Here is a 15,464-nt window from a genome sequence, read left to right as displayed (position 1 = left end):
CCTCCCACGGCTGGACACAGTTACAACAAACAGAAGTAGTTCCGCTTTCCCGTGGTTATTATTCTTGTGATTCCCTCTATCCCCATGTTCTTGCATACAAAGCCTGCCTCTTTCAAAGGAGGTTTTATGTGGAATTCTGGTGTACATCAGGGAAGGTGAATGTAGGCAAAGACTGCAGCCTACCCTGAAACTAGTCTTGGGCACGAGGAAGGCATAATCGGTGATCTCAAGAATCCAGAGCGGAGAAGCCAGCAGAATCCCTGGGGGTTGTGAAAAAGAAAAAAGGGAGCAGAGAAGAACAAACAACAGATTTGAAAGGTGACCTCAGGGCTTAGCTGGTGAGAGACCTGCCCAGTCTCTGCCGCTGGGGATGTTGTCATGGCAGTGAGGTCCCTGGGAACAGGGCTCTTCAGCCAAACTCCCTGCCCATCCCCCAGTATCCACCCCACAAAGCCAACCCCTCTCTTGGAAGGAGCGTGTGGAAACCATTAAGATAATGCAGTTCCTTCCTTGCTGACTTTGCCATTGGGAGCACCAGGCACATCCCTTGAGCCAGACTTTCTTCGAATGGAGGAAGTGGAGGAGTTGCTGCCATGGCAATGCAGTTCCCCTGCCCATTTATACCATCGGTGAGCTGGGGGAGATCCCTGGAGGAAGTGGTTCCCCACCTACTACTTCACCAAGGCAGGGAAATCGTCAAGGACACACAGATGGAGAGGAGCCTTAGGGAATGTTCCCTCTAGCCTGAAATGGATGCTGGAAGTTGCCATGGCAACCTGATTCCTTGCCCACCAAACCATGAAGGAGGGAGAGCAGCAAAGCCGACGGGCTGCAGAGGAGCCCGCTGCTGCCAGTCCAGCTCTGGGCTCCCACTCTGGCTGTATGGGGAGCGTCCGTCTTAGGTCAGAAGCATCCCTGGGAGCCCAGCCCTTTCCTGTAGTATCTGTAAGGACAAACTGGGTAGTGGCTCTTTTCCATGAAAGGACAGCACCGATGAAGCAGGAGGACCGAAAGGAGCGGCTGAAGAAAACAGGAGGACAGTTGCTGTCCCTCTCGGCAGTGGCTCAGTCATCGGGAAGCATTTGAACTGAATTTCCTTGTTTCTGTCTCAGTTCTTGAGTTTCCTCAGTTACCTCCCTCAACTAACTATAATCTAATATTCAGATAGCTGGGTTTTGCTTCTTGGGAGCTGGGAGTAGTTGTAGTATAGAACAGTAGGTTCAAATATTAAAATTCAAGTTACGCACGTGTATGTGATTTATATGATTAAAATTTCATCTGAACTATGAAAGAACTGAAAAATGAATAGAAATAGAGCTGTTTTAGGAGCCAAAGGCATGAGTTCAAGAATCCCAAACGCTGTTGGTAACAAGAAGTATGTGACCCAATTAAAGCACAGCCTTTGGAGTCAGAGACCTGAGGTTTATTATCATAACTACTAGTCATGTCCAGAGACTAATGAGTGAAGAGTGAATAAACCACACCAGTATAGGACTTCCCTGGTGGCGCAGTGGTTGAGAGTCCGCCTGCTGATGCAGGGGACACGGGTTCGTGCCCCGGTCTGGGAAGATCCCACATGCCGCGGAGCGGCTGGGCCCATGAGCCATGGCCGCTGAGCCTGCGCGTCCAGAGCCTGTGCTCCGCAACGGGAGAGGCCACAACAGTGAGAGAGGCTCGCGTACCGCAAAAAACAAAAAACAAAAAAAAAACACACCAATATATAATTGACTGGTCTTTTTTGAGACAGCTGTATTGAGGTATAATTGACATACAATAAGTGGAGCACATTTAAAGTGTATCATTTGATAAGTTCTGACGTGTGTACACCCCCTTGAAACCATCAGTGCAATCAAGTGAATATATTCAAGTCTCCTCGTGCCCCTTTGTCATTTCTTCTTCCTTTCCTTTCCTGCCCCCACACCCCCGCCCGGCCCACACCTAAGCAACCCCTGATTTACTTTCTGTCAGTATAGATTCAGTTGCATTTTCTAAAGTTTTATATGAATAGAATCAGACAGTATGTACTTTTTTGGGTCTGATTTCTTTTGTTCAGTATAATGATCTTGACATTCATCCATGTTGTTTTGTGTACCAATACTTCGTTCCTTTTTAATGCTGCATGTATGCCATTGTATGGATATACTGAAATTTGTTTATCCACTCATCTGTTGATGGACATTTGGGTTGTATCCAGTTTGGGGCTCTTACCCACAGAGCTGCCTGAACATTTGTGTACAAGTCTTCATGTGAGCATATATTTCCTTTTTTCTTGGGTAAAAACCTAGAAGTGAAATGACTGGATCATATGGTACGTGTATGGTAACTTTCTAAGAAACTGCGAAATTGCTTTCCAGAATGATTATACCATCAGGAGTACATGTGAGTTCCGTTTCTTCCACGTCCTCCTCAACACTTGGGATGGTCAGTCTTTTTAAATTTTAGCCATTCTAATAGGTGCCTGCTGGTATCTTGCTGGGTGATTGATCTTTTTTATTGCATTTCCTCTCATTGGATCATTTTCATTGCCTTCTGGGTTCAGAAAAACAGCATCACTTGAAACATGATGGAGGTGGGTTGTGAATCAAAGCAGCTAACAGGCCACATGGCTAAATCTGCATTAATGAGAGGAAGAAATTAGACTTATCTCACCATCATTTTATTGCCCAAGAGTGACAAATACAATGCAGTGACCTTAGTACTAGATGCTAGCGGCAGATGACATTTTATGCTCATCAGTGATCACAGTGACAGCTACTATTTATCAGGTTCTTATTATGTATCAGCCCTGTGCTACATAAATTCTTTCATCTGCATGACACAGTGAAGTAGGCATTGTTGTGCCCACTTAGCCACTGATGGAATTGAGGCTAAGAGAAGTTAGGTATCTTGGGAATAAGTAGAAAATACCTGGCCCAAAGCCAACCCTGATGCAAAGCTGATGCTTTTAACTACTGTTCTCTGAGCTACTCAGGTGGTTATGACTCAGCATACATATAGAGTACCCACTCCTGAATAGGCAAAGCGAGTTTTGTATCAGCTGCTATAAAGAGGAACATAAAGACAAATATATATATACAAATCTTATTTTAACATCCTTATAAACCTGCTGGGCAAATGAATATAATTCAGGTCAATGGCTGATCATTTGATCTATGCAAATATCAAAGTAAAAGTACTCAACCTTGGGCTTTCCTGGTGTGGCACAATGGTTGACAGTCCGCCTGCCGATGCAAGGGACATGGGTTCGTGCCCCGGTCCGGGAAGATCCCACATGCCGCGGAGCGGCTGGGCCCGTGAGCCATGGCCGCTGAGCCTGCGCGTCCGGATGCAACGGGAGAGGCCACAACAGTGAGAGGCCCGCGTACCGCAAAAAAAAAAAAGTACTCAACCTACTAGTTAAAAAATATGCAAGTTAAAATAGGACACCATCAGTTATATGTCAATTATATCTCAATAGAGCCAAGTTAAAAATGTTAATTTGAAAAAGTGAGACACCATATCTTCTTATCTATATCATTTTATCTATTTGCTGAGGTATGTTTACATGCACACAAACATACACACACACACACACACACACGAACAGTGCTAATGAAGTTGCAGTGGCACTGGAGCTCATACATGGCAGGTGAGATTTCTCAAAGGAAACTGGGCAGGACATACATATATGCATATATATTTTTTCACATATCCAGAAGTGCTCCTACCACCTGGCCCTGTGTTTATCCTTCTAAAAATCTACCCTAGGGAATGAGGTTCACAATAAGATTTACCTAAAGGCTGTTTATCATTGCTTTGTCATAGTAAAAACCATAAAAACAACTAAAATGTTGAGAGTAGGAGAGCAGTTAAATAAATCTTGGTACAGTCATATATGGTGGAGTATTGTACATCTATTAAAAATTACATTGTTGGGCTTCCCTGGTGGCGCAGTGGTTGAGAATCCGCCTGCCGATGCAGGGGACACGAGTTCGATCCCTGGTCCGGATAGATCCCACATGCCACGGAGCAACTAAACCTGTGAGCCACAACTACTGAGCCCACGTGCCGCAACTACTGAAGCCCGTGTGCCTAGAGCCTGTGCTTCGCAACAAGAGAAGCCACCGCAATGAGAAGCCCACGCACTACAACGAAGAGTAGCCCCCGCTCGCCGCAACTAGAGAAAGCCTGCGCACAGCAGTGAACACTCAACACAGCTAAAAATAAATAAATAAAATAAATTTTTTAAAAAAATTACATTGATGAGGCATATTTAAAGACAGCAGGCTATGCCACCTTATAATGCTAAGTGAAAAGAAGCAGGATACAAAATTATATGCAGAACATGGTTCCAATCTTATAGTAGAAATCACATATATACATATACTGAAACTTTCTCAAGTATTTATATTTTTGTCTTCAGAAAATAAGATATAGAAGGAAAAATACCAAAATTTAATAACAATGATATTTTGTGGGATTTTAATTTTATTCTTTATGTTTTCCCTGTATTTTCTACAGTTGGAATGACTACTTTTACAGGCAGAAAAAAATAATAATAATTAGTTTTGTTTTTTTTTAAATCAAAGTAAGAAATCAGCCAGGTTTTTACAATTCATTGTCCAACTTCTTACCGTGCCTCAGCCATGTAAAACGGGGTTGACCGAGACTTGGAAGAACCACCCAGACTGGAAGTGGCAGCATGGTTGTGTGAAATGCGATGACTTTTCTCCGGTAACTTGCAGAGAAGACCTAATAAAAGCATCTTGAATAAGGTCATTACCCCTTCAAAGGAGGAGGAAGGCTGTGTCATAGCCTGACGTGCCTATTTCTAGCCCTCGCCTTTGTGTGAGAACAGCATGACTGGATTATCAGCAAAAGAATCTTAGGAAAAGGCCCTGCCAATAAGGAGTCAAAGTCATGTCAAAGGGTCAGAGGAAGAAAGACCAAGGACTCGGTATGGGAGGGACTTCCCAGACATACTGTACAACAGACAGAAAATAGGCACCCATATATCAAGTTCATTCCTCACCGTCATGAGGAGTAATTCACATCCTGTGACACTGCTTTCTGTCCTTGATTATCTCAAATACAAGAAAATATTATCAATCAGCCTTTCTGAAAAATACCAATACCAATGATCCACATTTCCTTTTCCTTCATTTGTCTGTGTTAACAGTGTTGATGTAAACCTTCCTGAAATAGAAGCCAGCACATTTCTTAAAATATTTTTTTGATGAGTGGTGCTCCCCACTTTCCCTTTCCTATTATTTCCCACGCCTCTCACAAGAAAAAGAAAAGAATTCAAAAATTTTTTCCCAATTGATCATGCTTTGGTTAGCGGGGGATTTTTAAAGCTACCTTTCCCAATTTGGGTTATTTCCATAACAAACTAAAAAGAACTATATTGCCAACATTACTAAGAATGTGCATAAAAGGATGCTTAATCCGTTTCGATAAGCTATTCACAGGCATAAAGAAACATTCAAAGAGATTAATCATTGTCATGAGAAGCTCAGGAAAACTATCACTTTCAAATGCAGTATTTAGGGCACGCTCCCATGCATTGAGTCATCCCTCCAGCATTTGTGGAGTTGCCACTGACTAAGCAAAGCCTTTAAGAAACAGAGAGGGGTTTGGCTGAAGGAGCTAGCCTTGGGTGACATGCCAGCCCAGGCCTGCCGATGAAAAGCGTGTAGAAGGACATCGTGGAAAATTCCTAGGTCCTGAAATCCCAGCGCCAAGTAAGGGGAAGTTACAGAGGTTGCAGTGCGGGTGCACAACAAAGAAGGCTACAGAAGTACAGCACAGAAAGACTTCCAGGGCCCACGCTGCCAAAATGAGGCCTGGAGGACATTAATTTGCAGAGCAGCAGGACTGATGCCTTTCGAGATAGGGTACAGTGTTTCTGGGTGCTGATGGAGCCTCTTGAAAGGTAGATAAATTTCTGGGGTCCCTTTTAGGGAGACTGTCACCCCGGGCAGGCTGCTGATATCACCACTGACCTGAGCACAGCTAATACAGAAGGACGACACCAGGAAGCCTAGGTCTGTGCCTTTGGAAAGAAAAGCATCACACTCAGAGAGTCTGGGGAGCTTTTATTGATATTAAGCAACAGATTCACAGGTATCAACATAATATAGAAGCCAAACTTCATTTAAATTTAAATTTAAAAGTCTATAACTGTAGGAAAGCTTATATATGACTTCCAGATCCTCACAAATCCATTTATTTCAGAAAAGATTCTAAATAAGAAGTCTGGAAAATCCTTAATTAAATTTTGGGATTTAGATGATGATGGGATACAGAATAAAGGAGGACTCACAGATTTTTGGGGTTGATCGGTGGAAGGCCACATGGAGGAAGTGATTTAGGAATTTTCTTGTGAAAGTGTTGGAAACATACCAGCAGAGAGTTCTGAAGACAGTGAGGCTGTCCACAGCAGGCACGGGCTGGAATGCCCACAGGCGGCAGGTCAGTCCGCTTCATGCGCGGATCTGGAGAGGAGCAGACCTGCTCAGAGCCAGCCTTGGAATGGAGATCCCTGGCTGCTCTGGGTCGGCCTAGGGGATGGTCCCAGGATGTTCTGAGTACGACTGAATTTCCTTTCTGAAGCAGAATCTGCCCTATTCCAGGAACCTAGGGTCTCTCAGAGATAAGGTTGCTCCAGAGAGACAGTAGCCTCCCGGGGATGCCTGGGATTAGGGAGTTTGGTCAATGTGCCTCAATCTTTAAACTCATGTTTGCATGGATATTAAGTTCGTCAAAAAGGTGGGGGTCAGAAGTTGTACAAAATGAATGATCTGCAATGCTCACAAAAAGATACAGGGAGGGGCTTCCCTGGTGGCGCAGTGGTTGAGAGTCCACCTGCCGATGCAGGGGACACGGGTTCGTGCCCCGGTCCGGGAAGATCCCACATGCCGCGGAGCAACTAAGCCCTCGCACCGCAACTACTGAGCCCGCTCCCTGGAGCCCGTGCTCCGCTGCAAGAGAAGCCGCGGCAGTGAGAAGCCCGCACACCGCAACGAAGAGTAGCCCCCGCTCACAGCAACGAAGCCAAAACCCAACGCAGCCAAAAATAAATAAAATTTAAAGAAAAAAGAAAGAAAGAAAAGAAAACAAATAGCTGGCTGTTTTTCAGTGCTGCTGGGTACCTCTCACGATGGCAGTTCTGGACTGGGACTAGGGGGGAGGCTAGAGAGTTGCCTGGGGCACAGTGCAAAAAGGGGCATTGCTCTCAGGCTCAGGCAATCAAAGGGCTGCCGGAATGCCTCACTTGCTTCACCCTAGTTCCAGCCCTGCTCAGCATTCCTGCTGGTTTCCTCCCAAGGCTGGTTCCTTGGGTTTATTGTCATCGTTTTTGCTGGAACAGGAAAGGACACGGACAAATATGTGAGAGAAATAAAGAAAAGTTAGCCAACTAATTAGTCACCAAACATCTGTAAAGCCACATGCAGTGAGTGATCCCAAGAGTGATGCCTGCCTCCAACATGGCTGCTTCCACCAGTAATCCAGTCAACACTGGGGGCGGGGGGAGGGGTGCTGTATCAGGACGCCCAACCTCATCCACCCCGCCCCCTGCTTAGAGAGCTGCCCGTGTAAGCGGGAGTCTGGGGCTGCGGGTTGGGAGGGCCTGCTAGGTTGGCGGCAGGGAGAGCGCAAGAGTTGGCTACCAGAGTTGCTGAGTCTCTTGGAATGACTCAAGCTGCCCTCATTTAATCCTATAGAAGCATTTCCCCATGTTTATGCTTAGCATAGCTGTAACCATAACCTCCAGCTCCTAACCAGGAATCCATTCTGTCAGAGAACCCTGCTCGCGTCCCGAAAGGGCCCCTTTCCAGGGAGCGCGCTGAGTTGTCTAGGCGCCCCCTAGTGGTAAAGGTTTGTGCCATGGCTGCAGAGAGCCCTCACCACCTGGAAGGCAGGCAGGATCCTGAAAGGGGATGGGAAGACTATTTCGAAATGTGCTTTCTCCCCTCCCCGGTATGAATGGGTGTGCCAAACTGGCTGTACCAGAGGCCACGTGCCTCACCTCTGCCAGACAGTATGCGGGAAGAATGAGATGCTTGCCAGGCAGAGACCACACTGAATTTTCAAGAAAACTTATTATCCCTTATCAGACCTTCTCCCTAAGTAGTTTCTGGGGCAGGCTAATAGATAAAACCTCTGTGGACACTGAGCTTTCAATTTCTTGCCTGTTTGTCCGGAAACAAGCTGGAACCTCTCTGAAGACGGAAAGAGGCTTCCTTCCCTCTCCTGGTCGGCATGCTGGTAAGGGGACTGGAGGTCAAGCTGCAGAGCCAGCTCAGACTCTAGGGCTGACCCTGCAGGCTTCCCTGCGGATTGACGCACGGGCCCTTGGTTTCCGAGCTGAGACTGAGTCAGAGATGTTACTCATTATTTACAGTTAATAGTAATTAACATATAAATATCACTTGAGGGAGTATGGGCTCTGGTGCCAGACAGCCCAGAATGAAATCCTATTTTTATCAGTTACCAGCTCTGTGACCTTGGGAAAATTACTTCACCTCTCTGTGCTTTTGTTTTCTAATCTGTAAATCAGGGATAATAGCAACTACCTAATAGGGTTACCCAGAGGACTAAATGAGTTAACATGTATAAAGCCCTTAGAATAGAACTGACACATTATAAGTGCTGTGTGTTAGCTGTTACTATTGTTGTTCTTGCTGTTGTGTGTTAGGCATATAAATTATTATGTCTGCTCTCTTTTACAATAATTTATAAAAATCCTGATGTGGACGAGTAGTTTTTAATTCCTTTTTGGACTACACTGTCCTGAGGATAATGTGGCCCATTTTGAGGATCGTGGTGGGGACTAAAAGCATGTGTAGTGCTTGTTATATAGTAGGTGCTCAACCAAAGCTAGCAGTAATAGTAACTACCACTAGGAAACAAAAAAAGGTGAAAAGTCAACACATGTAGCAGCCTAGGCACTGCTACTAACTAGATATGAGAATTGCAGCCTCTCCAGGCAGGTTGCTTAAACCCTCTGGGTCCAGTTCCTCGTAAAATTTCCATAAGTTGAAAAGTTTAGAGCTGGCTCTTCTTTAAGGTAACTGTCAACTCTAACATTCTATTGTATTCGAAGAGCAGCAACTGGCCGGGTAAGATCGAACTCTCATCAGGAGCTTAGTGAATACTGCTGTCTGGCGACTGAGGAAAAGAAAGAACTGGAAGAAAAGGTAGCCGACAGCACTTCGAGGCGTGGTGGAGCTGAGCGCAGCCCTTCCCTGACCTTATCTGAAACAGATGTCAGCATCCCTCCTCTGGCTCCAACTGATGACTCCATCTCTGTGCCCCGAGTTCATCTGGTCTAATTAGGCGTCACTGAGTATTGACCTAGTGAGGGGAATATGAAAAGTGCGTTGACTATAAATCAGAGAAGCAGATTCTACCTGTTGCTCCAATACCAACTGGGTGGAAGTAACAAGTTCTCTGTACCCCAAGATCCATCCCCTCTCCAAAATGAGGAAGGACACTGTCCACCTTCAACATACTTCCCAGCAACCTTGGGAATGTAAGTGATTGAAACTTAGTAAAATGAACTTTAGGAACTTTGGAGTGCTTGAAGAAAAGAAAATTCAGACACTCTGAATCAATGTGGGGCAGACTTTTAAAAACCAGAAATGTATACTATAACATTTAGATGAGATCTGCATTAGAAAAAAAGGGGTGCGGGGACTTCCCTGGTGGTCCAGTGGTTAAGACTCTGTGCTCCCAATGCCGGAGGCCCGGGTTCGATCCCTGGTCAGGGAAATAGATCCCACATGCCGCAACTAAAGATCCCGTGTGCTGCAACTAAGACCCAATGCAGCCAAAGGAATAAATATTTTAAAAAAGAAAGAAAGAAAAAAAAGACCAGTGCAAACTAGAGGTGGCCTCAGAAAGTTGACAGTGGTCGTGTCAATTAATAGAACTGAAAGCACAACATGGATAATTTAAAATTTTGAAAAATCACATGTAAGCATCCTGCCCAGTCCCTCAGAGAGCTTCAGATTCCATCCATTGCAAGGCTCTCAGCTTCTCTGGTATTCACAGTCCGCCCTCATGTCCAGGGCATTCTAAGGGAATGTATTACTGGTAACTTTGCCTACATTAGCGTTATCAAGAATACAAAATGGTCCTATTATTATGTAAGCAGTCTCAGTTTTAACAGGCTGTCAGTCAGCTCCCTCCAAGCTTGGCAGCATCTAGTGTGTTGGCAGATAGAACATTCCAACCTGGTTTATCCTGTCATGTTTTTGACAAACATTATCATAAGCCAGGTGCCTTTTTGAGCCGTCACCTCCTCTCGGGCAGCTGCCTTATCTGTCAAGGGGAGCACCCATTAAGAACTGGGGACATTACTTCAGCAGGTAATTAACCAAGCTAAATGAGCGTATAAATTTGTTTCCAATTCAACTTTCCATTTCTTTTCCCAGCTGCTCATAGAGGGAGCAGCGTCAGTAATGTGTTATGAATGGACGATGTGTGAGGTTATGTCTTAATAAAAAACACACGTCCATGCAGATTTGTACAGCCAACAATTATGAGAACTCTGACAGTTTTAAAACATCCACGACACATCCAAAAAAGCACTAGCTTGTATCTTGTGATTGATTATAAGTATGAAAAGTTGTGTTTTTTAAAAGGAGATTTTTAAAATGCATTTGCAGTCGGAGTCAAATACACTTAAAAGTCACCAGATGCCTCCCCTCGCAGCCCCTGCGGATCTCTGCACCTGATCATGACCTCACCTCCCTTAAATGCCCCAAATCAGGGCATTCTCCAGAAGGGTGAACTGAGTGTCCTGTATAAACCCTTCTCAACACACTTTTTTTTTGCAGTACGCGGGCCTCTCACTGTTGTGGCCATTCCCGCTGTGGAGCACAGGCTCCGGACGCGCAGGCTCAGCGGCCATGGCTCACGGGCCCAGCCGCTCCATGGCATGTGGGATCTTCCCGGACTGGGGCACGAACCCATGTCCCCTGCATCGGCAGGCGGACTCCCAACCACTGCACCACCAGGGAAACCCTGGACTTCTTTGATTTTTTAGAAGAGTTTGCAATCTACCCAGTCACCACCCTCCCCCTAAAAGTAATCCAGACTTTAATCATGTGAACTACGGCAGTGTGCCTAAGACAATGAGCTTTCACTCAGAGCAAAACAGATCTGTGAAGTTGGAGAGCACAGCTCCCCAAAAGGATGAGAAGGAGGACTCAAGGTACTCAGGCTAGTCCGAGGTCAGGCACCAACGTCTACTCCATGACAAGGACAAGACGGCCTTCTGTAAATTGAGACTCAGTAAATTCGGGGGGGCGGGGGGCGTGTACTAGAAACAGAAACCAACCGAAAATGGAGTTGCTATTAAATGGTCAATGGTTAACACTTGCCCCGAGGTTGGCACTGTTCTAACAGCCCTTGCAGTTTCATTCCATTCATCAGAAGAGCCAGTCCTGATGGGCCCCCTACCTTCTCTCACCCTGCCTCGGGCCCAACACAGCGGGCCCAGCGTGTGGCTGAGGAACACGTTTTGAATCCTTGTTAGAAGACATCGCTTCGATGACCTTGACCTCATTAGTTTAGTTTCCAGCTTCTGCCACTTCTATTTCCCCCCCCCCTCCAAGAGCTCTGTTAACGTTACCTGGTGGCTGCTTCCTGAGCCGTGAATCATCACGCTGTAATCAGTCCCTCTGTGAATTCTGAGAGGCTGTGCCTCTGAACACTCAGCTGGCACTTGACGCTACCCTATGAGGACTCGGAAGCTGCTTTGCAGTCTTGAGTGGTTTTCCATTTGTCACAGGTATATGTCTTGTTTTCACGGTTAGAACTCCTTGAGAGCCAGGGCTACGCATTGTTGTTTTTAAAGCCCCAAGATGCAGTCATCTCCATGCAAGAATAAGCCCTTCATGAATAAAATGACAGTCAAGTCCCCTCAGTGCTTCTCTGCTCATAGGAACTGAAGGACATGAGATAACCCTGGACTTGAGCTAGGCCACGAGCCCCTTGTGCCCTCCACCCCGGGGCAGAACTGAACTGTAAGGCTGCTTCTCAGCACGGGAGGAGAGACCTCAGGACACCAGAAGAGCAACCCGTATTTCAGAGGAGGAAACCGAGGCCCAGAAAATGCCCCCTGTCCGTATCACCCACATCTTCGCTCTCTACTGGCCAGCTCGGCCTTCATCAAGTAGGCAGCTCCCTTTTGCTTTATGATGGTGAGGAGGAGGGAGCAGGTCTGACGGTTTGTCTGGTTTGTCTTTCTCTGCTTCTCTTTCCCGGCTCTGGAGCTATGGGGAGCCTGGCTGCTGATGAGTTCCCCACCCCTGCTTTCAGATGCTAGTGAGCCTGACCCACTCCCTCCTGGCCACGCTCCTGGTCACAGAGTCCAGCCCGGCACTGACCTCAAATGACTGGTCTCAGGACTTCTCTAGGCTTTTCTGATTTAAACCACTTCCTCTGCGTCTCCCCCAACTGCCCCAAAGAAAACAGCTCCAGGATTCATAAAACAAGGCAAACTGGCTTCACTCCAGCTCTGGGCCTCACCCTGTAGGGCTCCCTGACATCAACCATTCACGTACATCAACCATTCACATACCACGCCTTAGAAAGTCAGCTCCTGGGGGAGGGTGTCCCAGAAGCTGTTTCTCTACCCAAGTCTAACCTCAGACGAGGCACATTATGCAAAGCAGACACAAGATGGGCAGTTTGGCAGTTCAGATACCTTGGATCATGGGAACTCTCGCCAGCTGTCTATGCAGAGGATGTTAATGTGTTAATTAATGGGTAATTCGTGTGAAGGAGGTTCGTGCCACGTATCAGAGCAAAGCCCCCCTCAGGAGGCCAGAATCTGAAGAGTGTCGCGTCGCCGTGTTGGGCAGGTAGGGGGTGTTCGTGAAGGAAGGCGTGGTCCTGCCTTTCCTCCAGAGCCTAGCACAAAGTCTCTGTCCCTCCTCCCCATGCTAATGAGGCACTTTCCTCTCCATTGTCTCCCAACAGCAGCGGAAATGAGTCTTTTCAGGATATCCAGCGCCTGCAGAGCCCACCTCTGCAGTGAGGCCCAGCTGGCAGTCACAGTGCCTTTGGCTGCAAATGCAGGCTCTAAGGATGCTGCTCGGCAGCCTGGGCTTCCCGCTTCCCCAGGGGTGTTTCTCCTCTGTTAGCACCCCCTCCATCAGCCCCTCGCAGAGCGGTGGCTTCTCTGTGCAGAGCCAGGCAGACACACAGCCATGATCACGCTGAATGTCAATTGCTGCTTCATGCGTCTGCCCACAAGGCCTTGCGCTCCCTGAGGACACGGCCCAGCCATAGTCACTGGCCCATATTGTGGGATGATTAAACATGTCATAAATGAATGACTGACTAAACTCCCAGGATAGGCTCTGATAAACTCAGATTAAAGTGAAAATTACCATGAGGACCAAGCGGTACTACTCCAGAATATTTGCATCCTGAAAGCCTTTCACCAACCTGAAAGGAACTGGAGAATTTTAAACACCAGGTCATTGGGAGGGAGAAGAGTTTGGGGAAAATCTCGTGGCCAATCAGGGAGCCCTTCGAACCCAGGATACAGGCAATAAGGCGGCACCTTGTCGGTAGAGAATTTAAAAACAATAAGAAATCTGACCAAGATTGGTTTACTTTTATTATAACCTTAGCCAGCAATTTTTTTTTTTTTTTTTTTTTTTTTTTTTTTTGCGGTACGCAGGCCTCTCACTGTTGTGGCCTCTCCCGTTGCGGAGCAGGGTTCCGGACACGCAGGCTCAGCGGCCATGGCTCACAGGCCCAGCCGCTCCGCGGCATGTGGGATCTTCCCGGACCGGGGCACGAACCCGCGTCCCCTGCATCGGCAGGCGGACTCTCAACCACTGCGCCACCAGGGAAGCCCGAGCCAGCAATATTAATGTCATTGATAAAATACCTCTTCCCCCCACAAAAAAATCTTTAGCTGGTCTAAGTTGTAAGCAATTGCTGCAGTTTATTGTTGAGTATTAATAACAAGGAGAGAGAAATTCCACTATGTTTCTTTTCTGGATGTTATTATTCTTCTTTTAATTTTACAATTATTACTGAAAATAGTTTTGTTGCACAGAGGAGCTGGTTGTTAAAATGTGATCCACTTCAGATGTCAAGCCAGTAATGCCATGGGGAAATCTAGGGCACTAAAATCATACTATGAAAGCACTGCACCCACTGCAGACCAGCTCTGCCCTGCCACTCCCTCACTAGTCCTTCTCCACTCATTAATCTTGTTTTCCTTTCTTCACAGCGTTTGCACTGTCTGAAATTCTCCCATCCTCCTCTTTCTTCTCCTTCTTCTCCTTTCTCTCTCTCTCTCCCTCAGGCCTCCAGCTAGAATATGACCTCAGGAGAACAGAGACTGTATTTGTCTGGGTACTGTATGTAGAAGGTGCTTAGAGAACATTTATTGGATTAATTAATTAATTAGACAACCTAAACTTAAGGCAAGTTTCTATTCCAGTCTTGAAATGCTGACCTCTGGATGGTCCTTGAAGCCAGAGTGGGTGGACTTTGAACTGCAAGTCCGTATCCTTTAATTAAGTCGCTCTTTTTGCTCAGTGGTGCTGGGCTAGCTCAAGTCACGTTGCTAAGGGCAACATACCTTTGCTTTTCCACCTTCATCTACTCCCCTCAAAAAAAATACAAAAAAATTCTTTTAAAAGGTTCAGATGTGAAAAGTCCTCAGAGGAAGAAAAATGTCCCCAGACTATACTCTTATGTAATCCAATCATAATTATAAAGATCTCAGTGCATCAACTTGAACAATTTTTTTCAGCTACCACATTAACAGGTTTAAAGATATTTGCTTCTTACTCATTTTTTACTTTTTATTTATTTATTTTTAATTTATTTATTCATTTATTTTTGGCTGCGTTGGGTCTTTGTTGCTGTGTGCGGGCTTTCTCTAGTTGTGGCGAGTGGGGGCTACTCTTCCTTGCGGTGTGTGGGCTTCTCATTATGGTGGTTTCTCTTGTTGAGGAGCACGGGCTCTAGGCACGCGGGTTTCAGTAGTTGTGGTACGTGGGCTCAGTAGTTGTGGTTCACGTGCTCTAGAGCACAGGCTCAGTAGTTGTGGCGCACGGACTTAGCTGCTCCATGGCATGTGGGATCTTCCCAGACCAAGGCTTGAACCCGTGTCCCCTGCATTGGCAGGCGGATTCTTAACCACTGCGCCAGCAGGGAAGCCCCCATTTTTTACTTTTTAAAAAGTATTTATTTATTTATTTGGCTGTGTCAGGTCTTAGTTGCAGCACGCAGGATCTTCGTTGTGGCGCACCAGCTTCTCTCTAGCTGTAGCACGCGGGCTCCAGAGTGTGCAGGCTCGGTAGTTGCGGTGCCTGGGCTTAGTTGCCCCGAGGCATGTTGGATCTTAGTTCACCGACCAGGGATTGAACCTGCATCCCCTGCATTGGGAGGCGGATTCTTAACCACTGGACCACAAGGGAAGTCCCTTTACATTTTATTTT

General features: G+C 46.4%; 1 long non-coding RNA gene across 2 annotated transcripts; it reads right to left on the bottom strand.

Moving 5' to 3' along the window:
- Positions 1-1,732: 1,732 nt before the first annotated feature.
- On the bottom strand, positions 1,733-4,839 carry LOC132487718 (uncharacterized). 2 transcript variants are annotated; one of them, XR_009531672.1, is made up of 3 exons: positions 4,614-4,839; positions 3,182-3,392; positions 1,733-2,612 (listed from the first exon to the last, which is right to left on the bottom strand). It is a non-coding gene; the product is annotated as an uncharacterized LOC132487718 (long non-coding RNA). The 2 variants fall into 2 exon arrangements; XR_009531673.1 differs by having other exon boundaries at positions 3,182-3,389.
- Positions 4,840-15,464: the final 10,625 nt, after the last annotated feature.

This window comes from Mesoplodon densirostris, chromosome 4 (genome assembly GCF_025265405.1).
Source record: "Mesoplodon densirostris isolate mMesDen1 chromosome 4, mMesDen1 primary haplotype, whole genome shotgun sequence".
Taxonomy (NCBI): domain Eukaryota; kingdom Metazoa; phylum Chordata; class Mammalia; order Artiodactyla; family Ziphiidae; genus Mesoplodon; species Mesoplodon densirostris.
This window is presented reverse-complemented; position numbering and strand designations above follow the sequence as displayed.